This window comes from Mobula birostris, chromosome 2 (genome assembly GCF_030028105.1).
Source record: "Mobula birostris isolate sMobBir1 chromosome 2, sMobBir1.hap1, whole genome shotgun sequence".
NCBI classification, from domain to species: domain Eukaryota; kingdom Metazoa; phylum Chordata; class Chondrichthyes; order Myliobatiformes; family Myliobatidae; genus Mobula; species Mobula birostris.
In genome coordinates this window covers 149,548,515-149,571,188 of record NC_092371.1, presented here as the reverse complement: position 1 = coordinate 149,571,188, position 22,674 = coordinate 149,548,515, and positions in this window count along the sequence as shown.

Here is a 22,674-nt window from a genome sequence, read left to right as displayed (position 1 = left end):
ACCCCTGACATCTCCTCTGTACCCACTCCCCAGCACCTTAAACCTGTGCCCTCTTGTAACAACCATTTCAGCCCTGGGAAAAAGCCTCTGACTATCCACACGAACAATGCTTCTCATCATCTTATACACCTCTATCAGGTCACCTCTCATCCCCCATCACTCCAAGGAGAAAAGGCTGAGTTCACTCAACCTATTCTCATAAGGCATGCTCCCCAACCAGGCAACATCCTTGTAAATCTCCTCTGCACCCTTTCTATGGCTTCCACATCCTTCCTGTAGTGAGGCGACCAGACTGAGCACAGTACTCCAAGTGGGGTCTGACCAGGGTTGTATATAGCTGCAACATTACCTCTCGGCCCCTGAATTCAGTTCCACAATTGATGAAAGCCAATACACTGTACGCCTTCTTAACCACAGAGTCAACCTGCGTGTCTTATTTTTATTTAAGATTTTCAGAACGGTGCTATTTTGCTTTTTAATTCCAATTGAATTAAATCAAACGTAAGGGTCCATAACTTTCTCACTGATGCTATTTTACCCATAGATTTCAATGGCATTGATGTACTTGTGCTGGAGAGCTGTGAAATTTAAGGAAGCCAGGATGTACCATTAGCCTTCAGGGGGTGACCTCTGGCATTGCACAGATGCCCCCCGTCCTGTGTTCAATTGAAACAGTTGGTGGAGCAATAAGCTGAACTTCTCACTATCTGGCCCGTCAACTAGATATACCCTTTATTGGCCAGATTAAACCTGTGACTTCTGAGTTATGTAGTGCCTTGGTTCACATCTTTACTGTTATGCTGTAGGTATTTCATTTATCAGCTCTGTAAGAGCTGTTTGTCCTGCTTTCAGCTTGTTTGGGTTATTGTTGAAGATAATGGATGTTGTGGAATGTGTGCCATCCAATTAGTGGGAGGTTTTTCTTGGTGAGGGACAATAATGTTGGTTCTGGTCTTTTGCTCGAGATGAGATGAAGAGAGGAGATGACGAGAGAAGACGCTGCAGAGAACTGGTCATAGCACAAATCCGGTGGGAAACCTGTTTGTTCGAGATGGATTGAGAGTGACATTCGGAAGGTGGTGTGTGCTTTCACGTTGACCGAGGACCCAGTGTGTGAGTGACAGAGAAGTTCAAAGAAGTTTAAGATGAGCTCCAATTTGTGTACATTTGACTGTTTAATTAGAATGGGCCCTTTTTTTTTATTCTTTACTAACCCTTTAGTTAAGATTCATAAATATAATTCCTTTCATCGTATGCAGTGTATTGTTTGTTATTTTGTGGCATTAATTTGTAACAGGGTAGTGAATTACACTACCACACAGCGTCCACACAAACAGGGACTTTGGGGGCTGGGGGAGGCTCGTGCCTCAATCTCACATGTCTGGCGGGGACAGAGATTGTCTTCCCTAGATTTAGCCAGCTGAGGAAATCAGAGTGTTTCAGTTAAAACGTATTGTGGGTTTAAAATCAATTGGCATTCAATCCCAACAACATCAACTACTGTTATTGCAAACCGTTGAGATTTCTTCACACCTTTGTAGAAAAGGAGCTGCCAATAGTGCCGTTGTAGACTAATGCTTCCAGCCAAGTGATTTTGGACAGGGTAGGACCTGGACTTTGGATAAAAATCTGATCCTCTGTATCTTTGGAATAAGACGGGGGATGAAATGAGAAGTTAGGATGTGAGAGGTTGAAAAGGTAAAGGACTGAATCTGATAGAAGAGCAGAGAAGAACACGGGAGAAAAGGATGGACGAGGGGTATCAGAGGGAGGTGATAGAAAGGAGAAGAGAAGAGAAAAGGGTGACAGGAGATTTGTCTTTACATAATGCCATGATCTTTTAAAATTTACATGTATAGCTCTCCCAAAAACTAAATACTTAGCAAGAAAGACAACAACTGCAAAAATATATCACTTTGATATCTTACAGAATGGAAAAAAGAAGAAATTTCCCATAATGCTGCAGTACTAATTTCACAATTAAATTAGAGATACAGTTGATCAAATCAAAGTTGCAGAGAGGTGGGAAGAGTGGATAGAACAAAGAGAATGCCTATAAGAAGGTTGAGACTAAGTGAGACTGAATGTCACTGCTGGTGGAAATGCCAACTGAGAGATGGAAGTTTGTTGACTGTAGATAATCCGTCCAGGGGAAACATAACTAGAATGTTGCAAAGTAAATCAAGAGATTGTAGAGAGGAGAAAAAAACCTGTACGACACAAGCAAAACACTGAATATGTTGGAGCTCTGATATAAAAACAGGGAATACTGAAGATACTCAGCAGGTCAGATAACACCTATGGAGACAGAAACTCGATTCAGTTCCACTACCAAGTAGAAAGGCTTGTTATCTGAAATGTTAAGTCCAGAGGACTGTAAAGTGCAAAGTTATGTGCTGTCCTTTCAGGTGATGTTGTGCTTTGCTGGTGAAATTTAAAAGGCTCTTGAAAGAGAGGTTATAATGGGTTAGGTTCAACGATAATAAAGATAACTGGAATTTCCAAGTCTGTGCTTGAGGACAAAAGGGAGGTGTATTTGATGTAAACAATCTGGATTTGATCAAAGCCTTCAAGTGTAGCCACAAAAATATGGAACCTAATTTTTCCATGTTACGTTGTTCGTTAGTTTCTGCAAAGAGAAAAGAAATATGAAGGAAAAGCAGAACAGCCATGATCTTACTGAATAGCAGAACTAACGAGGTTAGAAGGCCACTCGTGCTCCTGTGTTTCCAGGTTATGTTCTGTTCAGCTGGAAGTTCCACTAGAATTTTTTGGTGCCATGTAACCATTGATCAGAGCAGCTAACACTAGCAGTTACTTTGATGAGCACAAGCAGGAAATTGGTGCACTGCCTACATTTCAAAGAATGAATGAGGGTTAATCACATATCATGATTCCCATGTTTGTTTTCAGGGCTGTCCAATGTAGTCACCAGTGGCCCTGGGGTGTGGGTTGTGCAATCCAATTTGGCTTCACATTGCTTTAATCCTCATGCATAAAGAAGGATCCCTTAGTATCTCTAAATGCCCTTTCCTAATATTTATTTGGTAAACAGAGGTGCAAGTGGTAATGGTTTTCTACAAATTAGCTCCATTGAAAACAGAGTCATCAGTAACTGTCAGGCAGCTTAGCTTCAAGCAGGTCGTTGAATTAATATATCCTATTGTAATTTGCATTTGATTGAGTTAATTCTTTACAGGCACATTTATTGTTACAGCAGAAGTTAACACTTTATTGGTAAATTTACAGTGGATGTGAATGTCAGCTTTGAAAAAACCAGTGCTTGGCAATGAAGTAAACTAAACAAAATGAAGATTTTTGGTTTCTCCTTAAAAATGAGGATTGGGGCTCAGAAGCATGAGGTGCCTATGAAGCAGTCTCTGTCCCTAGATGGGTGTACAGCTAAGGAATCAGTCCCTGTGTCTGATCAGGTAGATGTCAGGCACATCTGGTTTTGGGCCTCATGATAAAGGAGATCAGAGAACTATTGGCAGGAGCCAGGTTTCCATAGAGAGTATGAATAGAGCTTCAAGCCAGTTGCAATGATTATACCTGCCTCAGTTTTTTACCTTGACCTACAGAATCACTTTCAAAGACCCGTTGTCTCATATTTTCAATATTTATTGCTTATTTACTTATTATCATTATTATTTTGTTCACTTTTTCATTTTGTATTTGCAGTTTGTTGTCTTTTGCACATTGGTTGTTTGTCCCTCTTGTTGTTTATGTCTTTTCATTGATTCTATTGCGTTTCTATGTTTTTACCATGAATGCCCACAAGGCAATGAACCTCAGGGTGGTATATGGTGACATATATGTACTTTGATAATAACATTACTCTGTAGTGGCACAAGGCAAACAATCAGGAGAAAGTAGGGTTGATGGCAATTTGAAGTGGAGTGGAATTGGATGAATGCCTTGAGTGGTGATCAGAAGTGGTAAGAGCAGAATTTCAAGCCACACAACCTGGGGGCTTAGTAATTCACTAGATGGATCATATTGCATCCTTGGGCAAAATTAGAGGCAGAGGGGTCTGCTTCCTAATTAACTATTTATGTTGGTTGCACATGACATTCCTGGAGAGTTCTTGTTTGCCTGGCTCAGTGGTGAAGTTTTGCCATATGACCTACCATGGGAGTGTTATTTTGATGGCAGTATACGTCCCACCCCAGCCCGACGTGAATGCTGCACTCGATGAACTATACTCCTGGTGAACTGTCTTGAAATGTAATACCCTGAGGACCACTTCGTCGTTGCCAGTGACTTCAACCAGGCTAATTTCAGGGCGTGTTACTAAAATACTTCTTTCCCAGCAGGGGCCCAAATACTTCTTACCATTATTACACAACTATTTGGCCACCCACATTCCCCTTTTCCCCCCAACCCCACTCATGCTTTGGTAAATCGGACCTCCAGAATGTCCTCTTTCTCCCTGCTTACAAAAAGAAGCAAAACAGGAGGATCTGGTACAGAAAGTCAAACAGTGCTGGTCTGAAGAAACTAGTGAGCTTTGAGGAGGTAGACAGATTCATGTTCAAAGACATAAATGAGTTTGTCACCAACATCATGAATTTTATCCGTAATTGTGCTGAAGACTGTGTACCAAAGAGAACAGTCTGATGAGCTTAATATATTCTATGCAGGTTTTGAACAGAAGGGCACTGGAACTGTCACCATCCATCCTAAAGGCCGCCAATGCACATGATCCCACAGTCACTGTTGTGGATGCCAGGTCAGTCTTCCAGAGAGTGAATCCATAGAAACCATCTAGCCCAAATGCAGTCCCTTTGTTCCTGTGAAGATCAGCTTGTGGGGGTGTTTGCAGACATTTTTAACCTCTCCTTTCTTTAATTTGAGGCTTCCCACCTTTAAGAAGACCACGACCATCCTGGTACCCAAGAAAAACAAGATAATGTGCCTCAGTGACTACTGTCTGGTGGCTCTGATCCACCATCATGAAGTGCTTCGAGAGGCTGGTCATGGCATGCATTCACTCCGGCATTCTAGACAACCTTGATCTGCTGCAATTTGCCTACTGCCAAAACAGGTCCACCACAGATGCCATTTCTCTTGCCCTCCATTATCCCCGGAGCATCTGGATAGGAAAGAAACCTACATTGGACTATTGTTTATTGACCCCTGCTCTACCATCAGTATACAATTTCAAGCAAGCTCATTCACAAACTCAAAGAACTGGAACACAACACCTCTCTTGACAGTGGGATCCTTGGCTTTCTGAGCAGCGGACTGTAACAGTAAGGATAGGCAGGAAACCCTCTACCACAAGGCTGCAGATTGCACAGTGCTCGTTGTGACCAGAACATTCCAGCATTACAAATACAGTTTTTAAATGCATCAAGAACCCTAAAGTTCAGACGTAAAGGGCCAGACATCTGCACTGACCAAAACAATATATGACACTGTTGATAAGCACACACTGCTTGCTTCCTTTATTCATGTCTTAGGTGTCTATATTGTGTCAGAAAATTTGAGTGTAACAGTTATATTTTAGACTTAAGTATCTCCTTCATCACAGCCCAATCAAATAAAAATTCCTTCTTTAATTATTTTGAAGCAGTCAGAGAAAACGATAAGGTATATATGTTTTAAGGTACGTATCACGTTTTTTTTGTCAAATATGCAGAGCCTTTTGCAATATTTTCTGTACCATACATTCACTGATTTAATAAATTGAAATGTGAGAAATAATGTCAGTTAACTGTTCATAATGAAATATTCCAATGCACAAGAATGTCATTAATATTATATCCCTAGAAAACAATTGTGATGGTCATGGAAACAATAATGTATGAAAACAGTTTCTAGACCTGTATGGTAAAGAAATATGGTCATCAATTACATCTATCCTGTGCACAATTGATAAATCTATTTTTCCAAAATAAATATAATCTTTCTATCAAAGCATGTTTTTAGCTTTGATGCGTACCTTGCCTTGAGTGAGAAAAGGCAATATATTCTACAAATTCAATGACAATAGAAGTATTGATTCTTTTAAACACGCTACAGTCTATTAGCAAAACACTGAAAAGATTGAATTGCATGCAATATATGTTCATAAGTCAACATTTGCAAACGAGTTTTTCTAGATGTTTCTGATTATGTCATAGTCAATTGATTGTGTGTCAACACTAATGCCTTTGAACAGAAAATCCTACAAAAGGTAGTGGGTTCAGCCCAGTACATCAAGGGTAAAACCCTCCCAACCAGTGAGTACATCTACATGAAATGCTATCATAGGAAAGCAGCATCCATCATCAGAGATTCCCATCACCCAGGTCATGCTCTCTTCTCGTTGCTGCCATCAAGCAGAAGGTACAAGAGCCTTAGGACCCGCAGCACCAGGTTCAAGACAGTTACTACCTTTCAATCATCAAGCTCTTGATTAAAGGGGGATAACTACACTCACTAGCCACCCTATTGAAATGTTTCTACAACCAATGATCTGACTTTAAGGACCCTACCTCATTATCTCATGTTCTTCATTATTTTTCAATGTTTATTTATATTTGCATTTGCACAGTTTGTTGTCGTCCGCACTCTGGTTGATCCTTCATTGATCTTGTTATAGCTACTATTCTATAGATTTGCTGAAATGAATCTGAGGGTCGTAAATGGTGACATACATGCACTTTGATAATAAAATATACTTTGAACTATGAACTTTTAATTTTTGATAAGAAGAATTTGTAAACAAGATATTGAAATCAAAAGTGAACTTCGCATTGACTCCTGTAGTTAGTTAGCAATATGTGAAGAAATAAATATTGGTGTTGCCTTTCTGGTGCTGAATCCTTCTTTGTTATTCAATATGGGCTGATCTGATTGCTGACCTCGACTTCACTTCCTTAAGTGGTTCCCATTCCCCATTTATTCTCCTGTCATCTGATAATCTTTCCATTTCAGCCATGGATAAAGTCAATGACTCAGTACCATCACCTTAGATGATACCTAGAAGGATCAATGCTTTACTTGGGCTTCCTGGCTAAATGCAGGTAAGCTTGGGTATGTGTGTACCACAGGTGTCGAATATAGGAGAATAGCTTGAGTTCACATCCACTTCTTGGGAACCTCACTAGGTTGAATATTGCGCTGGATTATGGATTTTTTCTGCGGTTACAAAATTCAGGCCAGCCAGATCTAAGAGTAAAGTGCGTGTAAATGGAGAATCATTGGAAATAATACACACCAGGGATTACTGCTGGTTCAATCTTTGTTTAAGTACTGTACTTGTAAATAATTTTAGGTATAAGAGGCATGTAATCAAAAGCTGCTGATGTCACAGGTCAAAAGAAAGCTAAAAGTACCAGGTTGATTCTTCGATGTAGCAGTTCAGCTCCCATTACATTGTCTTAGCAAGCTTTTTCTTTTCAACCTTTAGAACCTGGTTGAACAAACCATCGTCATGGCTATCCCTCAAGGTCGAGGATGACGGTCTTCATTCTGTTGATCTATTTATGGGCTCTCAAGTGGCTTATGAGTCCAACCTTTGCTTTGAAAGTTCTTCCGCATTCAAGACAGGTAGGTCCAGATGGCAGAACAGGCTTTGGTTGTTGCTGCCTCTCTTTCCATCTTCTTTTCTTTTCTTCTAATTCTGCACATCTGTTGGCTTTGAAAGTTGCTGTTCCTTCTTGGATGACGGCTTGCCAGAGTTTCCTGTCCTTGGCATTGGTTTCCCAATTGTTGATGTCAATGTTACATTTCTTCATATTGGCTTTTAAGATGTCTTTGAATCTCTTCTGTTGACAGACTCTTTTATGTTTGCCTTCTTTAAGCTGGGAGTAGAAGATTTGTTTCGGCAGACGTTTATCTTTCATCCGAACAACACGACCGCTCCATCTTAGTTGGTTCTTGATGATGTAGGCGTCAATGCCTGTTGTTTTTGCTTATTTAGCACGCTGACGTTGGTTCTTCTATCTTCCCAGCTGATATTTAAGATGTTTTGAAGACAGCGTTGATGGAACTTTTCAAGTGCCTTCAGATGTCGTCGGTATGTTGTCCAAGTTTCTGATGCATACGGGAGCATTGGGATTACCACTGCTTTTTACACTAACATTCTGGAGTCTGTTCAGATGCCACGATCATGAAAGACTTGTTTTGGAGACGTCCAAAAGCTGGTCCAGCGCATTTAATGTGATGTTGGATCTCGTCATTAAGGTCGACATTGGAGGAGAGGTGACTTCCAAGATACGGAAAGTGGTCCACGTTTTCTAGGGTTATTTCGCCAAGTTGAATTGGTTCTATCTGATTTGTCTCAGTTGGTGATGGTTGGTAGATGATCTGAGTCTTCTTGGAATTGATGGTAAGTCCAAGTTTCATGTATGCACGGTTGAAGGCAGTCAGAATCTGTTGTAGGTGGTTTTCTGAGAGAGCTGCAACACTGTTGTCATCTGCATATTGGAACTCGATGAGGGAACTCGTGGATGTCTTGTTTTTGGACTTGAAACGGGCAAGATTGAAAAGTCTGCCATCTGTTCTGTAGACAGTTTCAGTTCCTGGGGATAGGTCGTCCTTGATAATGTGGATGAAGATGTCGCAATGAAGATAGTAAACAAAGTTGGGGCAATCATGCATCCCTGTTATACTCCTGATCTAACTTGAAAAGGCTCACAGTTACTGGTGCTGACCTTGACTGTGACAAGCATGCCATCGTAGAGGAGTCTCAGGATTTGAATGTACTTTTCAGGGCATCCATAGGTGGATAGGAGATCCCATAGGAGTTCCCTAGATACCGAGTCAAAGGCTTTGGTGAGGTCGATGAATGCCATGTACAAAGGTTGAAGCTGTTCACGACATTTTTCTTGTAGTTATCGCATTGTGAAGATCATGTCAATTGCTCCACGTGATGGTCTCAAACCAGCTTGCGTCTCTGGAAGGATCTTCTGGGCTAAAGGCTTGAGCCAGTTGTTCATGATGCGGTGAGGATCTTTCCTGCTGCTGCTAACAGGGAAATTCCACGATAGTTTCCACATTACCTGGAGGTCAATAACCAACAGTTAAGGGGTATTGAAGGAACATGGAGACAAAGAGGCAGAGATGGAAAATCTTGCCTTAAGCTTTCAAGAAAAAAACACAGTGATCCCACAGTCATTTCAACAGTAATGAAGCTGGAGTAGTAAATGGCAGTGTGTTGCTTCTCCCCAGCAAGATTCTCTCCTTCTTCAGCTGCAACAATCAGGCCATTAACCAATGAATCACAAGGTAAGCTCAACAAACCCTCATTTTTGATGAGGAGTGGCACTAAAGGAGAGAGGCTTTGAAGAAATGACACATGTAAGCTCCCCCTTAGCATGGCTCCTTGTAAAGAGCGCAAAATCAGCTTCAAGTTCAAGTTCAATTGTTATTCAACTATATACATTTATATTACAAAATAACACAGCATTCCTCCAGGCCAAGGTGCAAAAACACAGTACATACAATCATATACATTTACCTTTACCATTTACATTTAGCAATGAGAGCTCTCCATAGGCAAACTCAAATTTTATACACTGATAAATATTCTGAAAATGTGAAGGATGCAATTTCAATTTCCCCCATAGTTAGGGAATATTACAATTGAGCAATTTTTTTTTAATTTATTGGAAAGCATTTCAATGCAAGTTCAATAGCAATAATTAAGAGAACAGAATGGGAAGGAAGGGTATGGAGTGTTGTAGTACAGGTGCAGGTCAATGGGACTAGGCAGAATAACAGTTCAACATGGACTAAATAGGCGAAAAAGCCTATATCTGTGCTGTAGTGCTTTATGACTCTATAGTAGATGCAACTCACGATATCTGTACTGAGCAAATTAAACTAATGGAAAATTAAGCTAATCTTTTCTGCCTACATGCATAGCATAAGTATATGAAGATTTTGTTATTCTTTCAGCACAGTATGGAGAGTTATTTACATATAATTTGCATGCATGACTCTACAGTTATAAGCATGGATACAAAGAATGAGTTGCATTTGTGCATTACAATTGATGGCTCCTATTGTTCCTTGAAGTTTTTGTAATATATGGATCTGTTTCTTTTAGCGCAATAACTCCGCTTGGCACTAATTATTGACTGATAACTTATGCATGCACATTGATTTGTTGCTCTCTCTACAAAATGAATATACACGTTAACTTCATCTCCAAGTGCATGCCTTTATTTATTCAATATGTGGTTGTACAGGCACAACAAATTAGCGACGAGTACGATCTGGAATGTTAGCAAATATCACCAACAGTTACGAAACGACAGAATTTGGAGGAAGGGAGAGAGAGAGAGAGAGAGAGAGACAGTGAACCAATACAGAGAAGGTGGTCACAGACACATGAGTAACAGTGTACAGTATACAGTGCAATATGCACAGCTAGCAAAACTAAAGTAAAAATAACGTGACAATGGCCTTGGTCAGGAAAGTTGATGAATTTGATGGTGCTGATGAGACGTGGGAACCATATATTGAGAGGGTTGAACTGTATTGTAATGATAACGATGTGGATGAGGTAAAGGAAGTCTCCACATTTCTTAGTTTAATGGTGCTAGAATGTACAGTCTCTTATGCAACTTAGTAACTCCTGAAAAGACAGCAAGCAAGATGTTTGACAAAATTGTTGCAACTTTGCAAAATCACTTGACCCAAAACCACCAGTAACAGCTGAGAAATTTAGATTTCACAAAAGGAACCAGTCAAAGGATTAATGCATTTCTGAATACATTGAAGAACTGCACAAGCTTTCCTAATATTGTGACTTTAGAGATGCATTAAGGAACAGGCTTGTATGTTGCATGCATAGTCAAAGCACTCAAAAGAGGCTACTGTCAGAAAGAGACCTATCCTTGGAACGGGCATTGACCATTGCAATCTCATTAGAGACTGCAGCAAAGGACATGTTAGAACTACAGAAAAAGAGTTTAGGATGTGAAATGCACAAAAAGGCTCTGAATGGTGCAAAAAAACTAAAAATGTTATCAATGTGGCAAAGCCTCCCATGATGCAAATGACTGTTGGTTCAAAGAAAAAGTTTGCGGAAAGTGTCACAGACCAGGTCACATAGAGAGAATGCGCAAGTCAGGGAAAAATCACAGTGAAAAATTTCAAACACAAAGCTAAACAAATGCATAAAGTGACTGAATGTGAAACTGAGTCAGACTACGCTGTTTGGGCTGTTATGCCTGGAACTGTATAGCATTACTGAAGCAGATCACAAAATCATATGGATCACAACAGAAGAGGCTAGTGTAAAACTGAAAATGCAGCTGGATTTGTCTAGAAGACAGTCTGTTGAGTCAGCTTTGTCTATAATTTCAGAGGCTGACTCAACAGAATGTCTTCTAAGCTACCATGAGAAAAGAACTTGGTTGTGCTAAAGACCTACACAGGCAAATAAGTATCTCCTAAAGGCAAAGTGAAAGAGAATGTGATGTACGCAATTAGGTCTTTAGGTATTGAAAAGTGGAGGGCCAGCAATTTTCCGACATGAATAGATGAGAAAAGTCCATCTAGACTTGTAAACAATCAAAGCTCTTAATGTAGCATCAATAGGCAACTGTGGTCCAAATGGTAGACCTTACAGAGACTGTCACAGCTGCTTAATGCTAATGAGAAGATGCCTGAAAAGGGTATTGGTAAACTCAATGGCACGAAAGCCAGAATTGAATTGGATGAAGCACCAACACCAAGATTCCATAAAGTGCGTCCAGTGCCTTAGGCACTATGGTCTAAAGTGGATGTAGAACTTCAGAGCTTGGAGGCACCTGGCATTCTCTCCAAAGTTGAGTGGAGCAATTGGGTCATGCCTATTGTTCCACTGATCAAGAAAGAGAAGTTCAGAGCTATTTGCATATGCAGGGATTTCAAAGTGAGCATCAAACCTGTACTTTGTACTGTGCCGAATCCCTGTCATGAATAGAAGACACTTTTGCATCTTTGGCAGGAGAGGAGAGGTTTTCAAAATTGACTTGCAAGCCTATCTGCAAATGGAGTTTGAGGAGTCAAGCAGGAAGTTGCTCATAATCAACACTCATAAGGAACTGTTCCAGCCTAGTTGTCTCATCTTTGGTGTCGTATTAGCTCCAGCAATTTGGCAAAGAACAATGGATCAAGTGCTCCAGGATATCCCAGGAACCTTGATGACATCATTGTGACTGGCAAAAATGATGAAGAACACCTCCAGAACCTTAGTAAAGTGATTACCAGGCTGAGTGAGTATGGTTGAACGCAAAGAGTGAAAAAACGTAAGTTTTTCAAGAATGAAATCTCATACTATGGACATGTAATTGACCAACTTGTCTTACATAAGTCACAAGAGAAGATTGAAACAGTGCTACAGGCACCCAAACTGGAAAATGTGTCACAAGTCAGGTCATACTTGGGCCTTGTGAACTACTACCACAAGTTTTTCCCAGATCTTGCTGCAGTGCAGCATCCATTGAACCCACTGTTGCAGGCAGGAGTAACGTAAGAGTGGTCAGAAAGATGTGAAAGAGCATTCAAGGAAACAAAGAGACTAATAACATCAGATGAACTGCTCACCCATTATGACTCATGGCTGCCCATCAGACTGGCGTGTGATGCGTCCCCTTAGGGCATTGGTGCCATTTTGTCGCACATGAAAGATGGATCTGAACATCCGATTGCGTTTGCTTCCAGATCACTGACAAGTGCAGAATGCATCTATGCACAGATCGACTGAGAGGCCCTTAGTCTAGTATAGGGAATAAAGAAGTTCCACCATTATCTCTACGAACAAAAGTTTACTCTAGTGACAGACCACCAGCCCCTTGTGTCCATTTTCAATCTCAGGAAAGGAATTCCAGTGATGTTTGCTACCCAGTTGCAATGTTGGGCACTTTTCCTGGGAGCCCACTCTTATGACATAGTGTTCAAGGGTACCAAACACAACAGCAATGCTGACGGCTTGTCATGTCTTCCACTGTTGGTAACAGAAGAAGTCTTCATCCTGTAACCCAGCAGAGGTTTTCCACAAAGCATTGGTGGACCAGCTGCCGGTAATAAATTCTGAAATACCAGGAGGAAGAAGGAATGACCCGACATTGTCAAAGGTCTATAACATAACATGCAAGGATGACCGACTCATGATAATTCTATGTTTCCAGAGTTCTCAGTGAGATGAGACCAACAGTCTATATGTCAAAGAATGCTGATGTGTGGGTCTTATGTTGTGGTTCTTTCCAAACTATGCGCCAGAGTGTTAGAAAATCTGCACTAAGGACACCTCGGTGCAGTCAAAGTGAAGAGTCTCACCTGGAACTACATCTGGTGGCTGGGAATAGATAGAAAGATTGAAGACTTGACCAAAAGCTGTTTGGGATGCCAAAAGGTTCAGAGTGCACCTGCACAGGCTATGTTAACCCATGGGAGTGGCTGTCTTCACCATGGAAAAGAGTACATGTTGACTTTGCTGGGCCATTCATGGACTCCATGATTCTGATTGTTATGGATGCTCAATCGATGTGGCCCAAGGTCATACAATGATATCAACTACATTGAGAAAGACTGTTTCCGTACTGAGGACTATCTTCTACAGATATGGCTCACCAGGACAAATTGTAAGTGACAAAGAGCCACAATTCACGTCAGAAGAGTTCAGACTATTCATGAAGAAAAATAGCATCAAACATTTCAAGTCAGCTCTTCACCACCCAGCAACAGATGGGTTAGCGGAAAGGTTTATCCAGACCTTCAAGAGGTCCATTAAAGTGATGGACAAGGAGGACATTTCTCTACAGCATAAGGTGGACAACTTCCTTTTTGTGTATCGGAACTCTGTTCATGTGACGACAAATCGAACATCAGCAATACTGTTCATGAACAGGAATCTGAGATCTCGCATAAACCTTCTGAAACCAGATCTACAGAGGGAAGTGCAGAATAAATAGTTCATCCAGTTGCCAAGTAAATCAGAAAAGAGCTTTGAGGTTGCTTAGGAAATCCTAGTACATGATTACCAAGAAGACAAGTGGACACCCGGTAGGATAGCTACAAGAACAGGACCACTGACATACACAGAGGATGTTGGAGATCAGACATGGAGGCATCATATGGACCAGATACTGGATACTCAGCAGAAGACACACCTGAGTTGACTGCATCCAACAAGACAGACACATTACAGCCTCCAGACTTACCTCTCAGTGATGATCATGTCACCAACAGCAACATGATTCCTGCAAGAGAGAAAGCTGTCTTTGACAAGACACCTGCCAAACCTGATGCTATTCCAGAGGTCCAAAGGTGCTATCCTGAAAGAAAGAGAGTGCCACCCAAACGACTGGATCTTTAGTACAGTGAAGTTAGTTCTGGACTGTTATTGTGAAAACATGTTTATTTGAATATGGCCTGTTAAAGGGAAATTGAATAATTTGTTACATATACAGTTTTATGTTACATTAATCTATAAAGGGGGAGGAAGTGTAATGTATGGATCTATATCTTTTAGCGCAATGACTTCGCTTAGCACTAATTATTGACTGATAACTTACGCATGCACATTGATTTGTTGCTCTCTCTGCAAAGTGAGTATACACGTTAACTTCATCTCTGAGTGTGCGCCTTTATTTATTTGAAATGACATTGTATAGACACAGCATTTTATTTCTGTATTACATGCAAAATACATTTGAAGTGTAGTCACTGTGGTAATGTAGGACAAGTGAGTGAAAACTTGCACCCAGCCATACAATAGCAAATTAGATGCACTGTTGTATTGTGGATTGAAGGATATATCTTGACCCAAAAAAAAACTCTCTTGCTCTTCATTGAAAGAAGACCACAGGATCTGAAAGAGCATGTAAGGCTTCAGTTTCCTACCACATTCAGAAGGCAGTGCAACACTCCCTCAGTACTTCACTGAAGAGTCTGCCTGTCATTTTGTGCTCAAATGTCTCACCTGGGACATGAACTCATGGACATTTTACTCAGAAATGAGTGTGTGGTCAACTGAACCAATGCGGACATGCATTAACTCTTCAATTTATGCATTTACAATGATAGGCATGCTTATATTGTCTTCTGTTACTGAGAGTGTCATCATAGCATGTGAAATTCATATTTATATTCTTATTCTCTAAAATGAAGCACCTCACATAGTTCCCAGTGGGAAGGATATTCACAGAATGACCAGTGGAGAGTGAAGCAGGAATAAATATATAAATATCATTGGGAAGGCTGACCATTAGACATAGGAGCAGAAATAGGCCATTTGGCCCATAGAATCTGCTCCACCATTTCATCATGGCTGGTTTATTATCCCTCTCAATCTTATTCTCCTGCCTTCTCCCTGTAACTTTAATGTCCTTACTAATAAAAATCCTATTAACCTCTGCTTTAAATATACCCATTGGATACGTATTGTGACAATACCAGCTCTGGCTTCTGCTGTGCACCCACCTGTGAAGTTTAAATTTCACAGTTTGGCCTTTGCCCTATTTTCTTGAAAATAATCAAATATTTTAGCAAAAAACACATGCGTATATGTAGGGCATGCTTGTGAATATTTCGAATCTGCTTTTTCTCATTTTCATTTAGTCAATAATCTCATTTCAATCTGTTCCTGTTTCCTAGCTGTTAAAGTATGATCTCCATGACTTGGTGCTGCAGCATACCTGAGGGCTGATTCAATGAATATGTGCTCTCCAGTGACTTCTTTTAATGAGTCTTCATTTTAAGGCTAGAAAATAATGGAAAGCACACCTGTAAATTTTGATGTGCTCTCCTCTTGGGCTAGACTTCAGCATTCATAAAATCAAAGCTCTGCAGACTGGACTTGTGCTTTTGTTCAGATGAGGTCCATCTTCAAGGTTTGACTTAAACTGGTTTAAATAGGTTCTCCAGCCCACCCTGCAAACAAAGCAGAGATTTCCCACATCTGGCAACATTTACCAAGAAATTAGAGCCTCCACCATTATTGTATTCTTGGGAAGTCATTACTCCATATTACATTTTCTCTGGCTCTAAATTTTAGTTATTCAGCTCCTTGCTTTTTGACTGAGAATCCGCAGCTGAAATTTGAATTAAATCGAAGGGAACATTGGGTGGAATGAAGAATGGATGCCGATTAGTAGTCCCCTATTCTCCACTAGATTCTCTCAATTAAGAGAAAACTTTCCCTTCTGACTATTGCTACCTTGGTCATTAAAGACCTTGAGACAATAAGACATAGAAGAAGAATTAGGCCATTTAGCCAACTGAGTCTGCTCTGCAATTCGATCATAGCTGATTTATTATCCCTCTCAAACCCATTCTTCTACCTACTCCCTGCAACCTTTGACAGCCTTACTAATCAAGAAACTATCAACCTCCACTTTAAATATACCCAGTGACTTGGCCTCTACAGCTGTCTGTGGAGATGAATTCCATCAATTCACCACCCTCTGGCTAAAGAAATTTCTCCTTGTCTCTGTTCTAAAGGGAAATGCTTCTATTCTGAAGCTGTGCTCTCTGGCCGTAGACTCCCCAACTATTGGAAACACCCTTTCAATGTCCACTGTATGTCAGCTTTTCAATTCTCAGTAGGTTTCATGCTGGTTCTCCCACCTCATTCTTCTGAACTTCTGTGAGTACAGACCAGAGCTATCAAATGTGCCTCACATTAACCCTTTCATTCCTGGGATCATTCTCATAAAACTCCTCTGGACCCCCTCCTACGATCATATCCTTCCTTAGATAAGGGGCCCAAAATTCTTCACAAAACTCAAAATGCCGTTTGACCAATGCCTTATAATATCTCAGTATTACATCCTTGCCTTTATATTCTATTCCTCTCAAATTGTATGGTAATTTTGCATTTTCTTTTGTTACTACTGACTCATCCTGCATGATATCCTTTAGAAAATCTTACACCATGATCCCCATGAAGTTGCTCCCCATTTAGAAAATGGTCTACACCTTTATTGACAATACACTTCCCTACACTGTATTCTGTCTGCCATTTCTTTGCCTACTGTAATCTGCCCAAGTCTTTCTGAAGACTCACTGCTTCAGCACTGCCTGCCCCACCGCTTAAAGTTAATAAGCATTTTGAAAATTTACTTCAATATACATTTTTACCTGTTATGATCAAATCATGGTTAGAAAAGCAGGTAACTTGTGAGAGTACTGTGGAACAGTGCTTATGTTACTGAATTGGTAATGCAGCTGCCATGAGTTCAAATGGCAGTTGAAGAATATAAATGTATTTAATTAAATAAATCTGGAATACAAATCTATTAGTAATAATGGTGTGCATAATGGTACCAGACTATTGTAAAAATCCATCTGGTTCACTAATGTTACTTTGGGAAGGGAAGCTGCCATCTTTTGCTGGTCTACCCTATCTGTAACTTTAGACCAGCAGCAATACAAATGACTCTTTCCCTGCAGTGGTCTGCGAGACACCTGGTTGTATCAGATCCAGTGTGTACAATGGTAGTCCCTGAACTATACAGACTGAAATGTCTTGAGGGAATAACTTTACCATATTCTTGAGGACAATAAGGATAGATAATAGATGCTGCCTTGACAACATGGCCAACATGTTACAAAAAATAAAATTAAGAAAAGCTTACTGAGCTCAGACATTACGTTGCTTATTTAATATCAGCATTAAAGTTGTCATTTGAATTGTTGTGCGATGTTAGTTTAATCTTCTTAAATTATTCTTGGCTATGACAAAGCAAATTTTCTTTATCAACTTTGAGTCCAATAGATTAATCTGACAGAGTTCCACAAGAATCCTGCCTCTAGTACATTAATCAGATGAATTCCAGTTAAGATGAACAACAGCTTTATCTTCTAAGGTTCAAGGTTCACAATTGCTGGAATACTCCTCCATACATATAATAGTCTTGCTATCACTGGTAAATTCACGCAGAATGAGGCAATGGCTTTCCTGTTTGAAATATTGATATAATGTGCAAATATAAACCCTTGCCTGTTGAAAAACAAAATAGAGAAAATCTTTGTAACATAAATAGGTTCATTAGAGATAACAAATCAGAAAGCAAATGCATTGCCTTAAGCTTAGCAGAAGAAACCCATCGAAGCATGTCTTGTGGCACAGTACTTAACTAGTCAGACTGGCTGGTGAGATCACTCCTTTCAATTAGCTCAATTCCTGTTTATAATACGGCAATAGAAATGTTTCCACTAGATTGCACACATGCATAAAATTGTTACATGATAGTGGCATTGTGATGGATGCTACTTCAGGGAATACCTGTACTGATTTATTGAATAAATTATTAACATTCAAAAAACAACACTTAAAAGCTAATGCTTTCAATCTTCAGTTTTGTGAACACTGTATCTCATAAGAAAGATTTGAACGTTGTGAGAATCAGCATGTATTTTGCTGATTTCAAGAGATATCACTGCCATTTCAATTCTATTTCTGATTTTTTTTTGAGTGCGCATGCGCCGGTCGTGCATGCAGCCTGGTACAGCCGTTCCGATCTATTCTTTTACTTTCTTCTTCTTACTTTTAATTTACATTTTTTTTTGTATTTTTTTCTCACAGTAACACATCAAAGCTGCACCCTCTCTAACATGCTGGTAGAGAGAGTTTTATTTGGGTTTTCTTTAGTGCTGGAAATGGTTACATCCCGACACGCGGGACAGAAGCAAGGTCGCATTCTGTATTCCACAGACCAGCAAATTCCGGTCGGCTTAGCGAACAGAGCGGCAGACACTCCTGCTGAAATCCAGAGGAAAACACACAGAGGGGGATCACAAAGCCGAGGAAAGAGGACCAGGTCGAGACAACAGAGACTTTTGGAGAAGAGGAGTTTGGTGGGTAATAGCGTTCCGCCTGACTGGAAGTGCACTGAGAACGGTAAGTGGCGTGAAGGAGTGGGGTGCTTACTGATCTGGCTAACAATGGATGGTGCAATCCAGGGTATATTACAATCGAGGAACGTGTTTGCAGACTGGATATTGAACTTTTTACTGTTGGACTTCGGCCACATTCCACCGTGATACAACACTTGGCGGCACGAGAGGTCGTTACTGCCTCTGGCCATCAAACGTGCAGCTCCTCCCATGGAGGGTCAGACACCCTGAACCAATAGACTGGTCCTGGACTTACTTTCCATCTGGCATAGTTTTGCATTTTGTTGTTTGATTGTTGGGGGTTTTTGTATTGCTATATTTACGCTCTATTCTTGGTTGGTGCGGCTGTAACGAAACCAAATTTCCCTCGGGATTAATAAAGTATATCTATCTATCTATCTATATAAATTCACATGGGACAGGACAGATAGAAACCCGTCCCCTGCACATTAAAGTCCTAAGTGCTATAACTGCTTCGATCACGTGCTCTGAATATATGAACTGGTAGTAAGTATATATAAGTGTATAGTAGTATTAGTCGTCTTCATCATCATCTCTCTGTAACCTTTGACATGTACACTAATCAAGATCCTACCAACCTCTGCTTTAAATATACTCAATGACTTGGCCTCCACAGCTATCCATGGCAATGAATTCCACAGATTCTAGTAGTCTTCACTGTGGAAGATAGCAGCTGTATGCAAGAAATTCGAGAGTGTCAGGGGGCAGAAGTGAGTGTAGTTGCTATTACTGAGGAGAAAGTGCTTAGGAGCCTGAAAGGTCTGAAGGCAGATATGTCACCTGGACCAGGCTGACGCCATGCAAATGTCACTCCACTCATTAAGAAGGAAGCGAGGTAATAGGGAGGAAATTATAGGCCAGTTAGCCTGACTTCAGTGGTTTGGAAAGTGTTGGAGTCCATTATTAAAAATGAGGTTTTAGAGTACTTGAAGGCACATGATAAAATAGCCAAAAATCAGTATGGTTGCATTAAGGGGAAATCTTGCCTGTCAAATCTGTTGGAATTCTTTGAGGGAACAGGACAGTCAGTGGATACTTGGATTTTCAGAGGTGGAAAGGGACTTGGGAATCCTTGTGCAGGATTCCCTAAAGACCATCTTGCAGGTTGAGTTGGTGGTAAGGAAGGCAACTGCAACGTTGGCATTCATTTCGAGAGAACTAGAATATAAGAGCAAGTATGTGATGCTGAGGCTTAATAAGGCATTGGTCAAACCACACTTGGAGTATTGTGAGCATTTTTGGGCCTATAAACTAAGAAAAGATGTGCTGACATTGGAGAAGATCCAGAGGAGGTTCATGAGAATGATCCTGGGAATGAAAGGTTAATGCTTGATGGCCCTGGGCCCGTACTCACTGGAGTTTAGAAGAATGAGGCAGGATCTCATTGAGACCTATTGAATGTTGAAAGTTCTAGACCGAATGGATGTGGAGAGGATGTTTCCTATAGTGGCTGAGCGTACAGCCTCAGAATAGAGGGATGTCCATTTAAAACAGAGATGAGAAGGAATTTCTTTATCCAGAGGAAGGTAAATCTGTGGAATTCATTGCAAGGACTGCAGTGGAAGTCAGGTCATCGAGTATATTTAAAGCAGAGGTTGATAAATTCTTGGTTAGTTAGGTCATCAAAGGTGACAGGAAGAAGGCAAGAGAATAGATTTGAGAGGGATAATAAATCAGCCATGAAGGAATGGTGAAGCAGACGCGACGGGCAGAGTGGTATAATTCTGCTCCTGTGTTTTATGGCTTAATGGTAGGAGCAGTAGTAGTACTGTGACTTCTCAAGCTGAGTATCATGTTCTCCCGGGGGCTGTGTATTGGTGGGTCTTCAGGTGGCTGTATGTTGTATTCAGTTTCTGAAATAGGCTTCCATATATTTCAATAAAATTGAATTTTGGAACCCAAGTTTGACTCACGGTTTCTAAAGTATCTTGAATTTAAATGTTGGAACAAGCTTGAAGTTCTACCTCCAGATTTTTTGAATTCTTTCAGGCATGGGTACTGCACAGAATGCACACCCGACAGGGAGGTGTAAGGGTAAAAAAAATTATGGTCATAAATCTAATTTACCTTAATTGAGTATTCTGGAAACGCTTGTCAGCACCCAGAGGCAGCTCACCATTTGATAAATATTTGTGACTTAGTTAGCCAGTAACAGCTTGAAAATATGTTTCTGGAGGTTTTCAATGGAGGGCAGGATCTGGGTATAATGGATGAGATGGATCAATGGAACATTCTATGTTCTAGCTCCCCAATAATGTCTACCTTTAAAGTGAAAAAAAAATCATCATTTGCACATTGATGACTGTGGCGAACAGCTGAAGAATCCAGAGAAATGTTTTGTTTCTGAAAGATAAAGTTATTACACAAGAGATGAAAAATCCTTTTTTTTTGGGAAATTATTCAGGATTCCTGAGGAATTACTAGTCCCAATATCAGCTCGGATATTGGTTAGGATGCATTATTAGTGGGATATTGATACCCATTTTAAAACATAGAACACTACTCCACAGTAGCGGCCTTACAGCCCACAATGTTGTGCCAACCTTTTAACCTATTCTAAGATCATGCTAAACCTTCCTCTCACATAGCCATGCATTATTCTATCATCCACGTGCCTATCTAAGAGTTTCTTAAATGCCCCTAATGTACAGTACTGCGCAAAAGTCTTAGGCACATGAAAAAATGCTGTAAAAATGTTTTCAAAAATAATGAAATAAAAATTTTCTAAATATCAAAAAAAAAGAACAGTAAACAGTAAAAAAAAAACTAAATCAAATAAATAGTTGGCGTGACCACTCTTTGCCTTTAAGACTGCATCTTTTTTTTTGGTACACTGTTGTGCAATCAGCTAGTAGGTTGTTCCAAGCATCTTGGAGAACTTGCCACAGTTCTTCTGCAGACTTTGGCTGTCTCGCTTGCTTCTGTCTCTGAAGGTAATCCCAGACAGCCTTGAGATCAGGGCTCTGTGGATCCATATAAAAAAATCCAAGATTCTTGCACAGTACTGTACCTGCCTCTACCACCATTTATGGCAGGGTGATCCATCCACAAACCACTCTGTGTAAAGCACTTACTGTACCTCTGACATCTTCCCTATAATTTCCTCCAAACATCTGGAAATTATGCCTGCTGGTGTTAGCTATTTCTGCCCTGGGAAATAGTCTCTGGCTATTTCTAATGTAATACATTTAATAGAGACATATTGCAGCAAATTAAAAACTCTAATTTCCTATGATATGTATTTCCAGGGATGCATCCTAAAGTCCTCATGAGGTCTCAAAGCAATCTGCAATTGCAAGGATTTTATATTCTTATTACACCAAAAAGTAGCTGTAAATTTAAATGAGGGCAGAAATTTAGAGCCTTGGAAACGTTCAGAGGAAACGATGCCTTGTCATCTAATTCCTATTTTGTGAAGATTTGATTGACACCAAACGTGCCTCTGTCACTTAATTAGTTTAATGAAAGGTTAAAAGATACAGTGGAGGAGGAGAAATCAGAGGATGATGAGTAGTTTAATGTCTAATTGGATGGTTATTGTATTTTCTTTCTCTCCTGAGGTTTGTTGCGGTGGCATAAGCACAAGTAGTCTCTACATTTGCTCAGTTATTTTAACTATGCATGAGTGAAGTACAGAAGGATACAGGAGTTTTCTGCAAGGATCACAAAAGATGATCACACAGATGCAGCAAGAACATTAGTCTTTACTGCAAGGGAGTAGGAGTTTAGAAGTGAATAAATGTGGTTACTACTGTACAGGGTGTCAGTGAGGACACTGAATAAAGCTTATTTAAGTAAGGATATACGATATTAGTTTTGGTGCTAGTC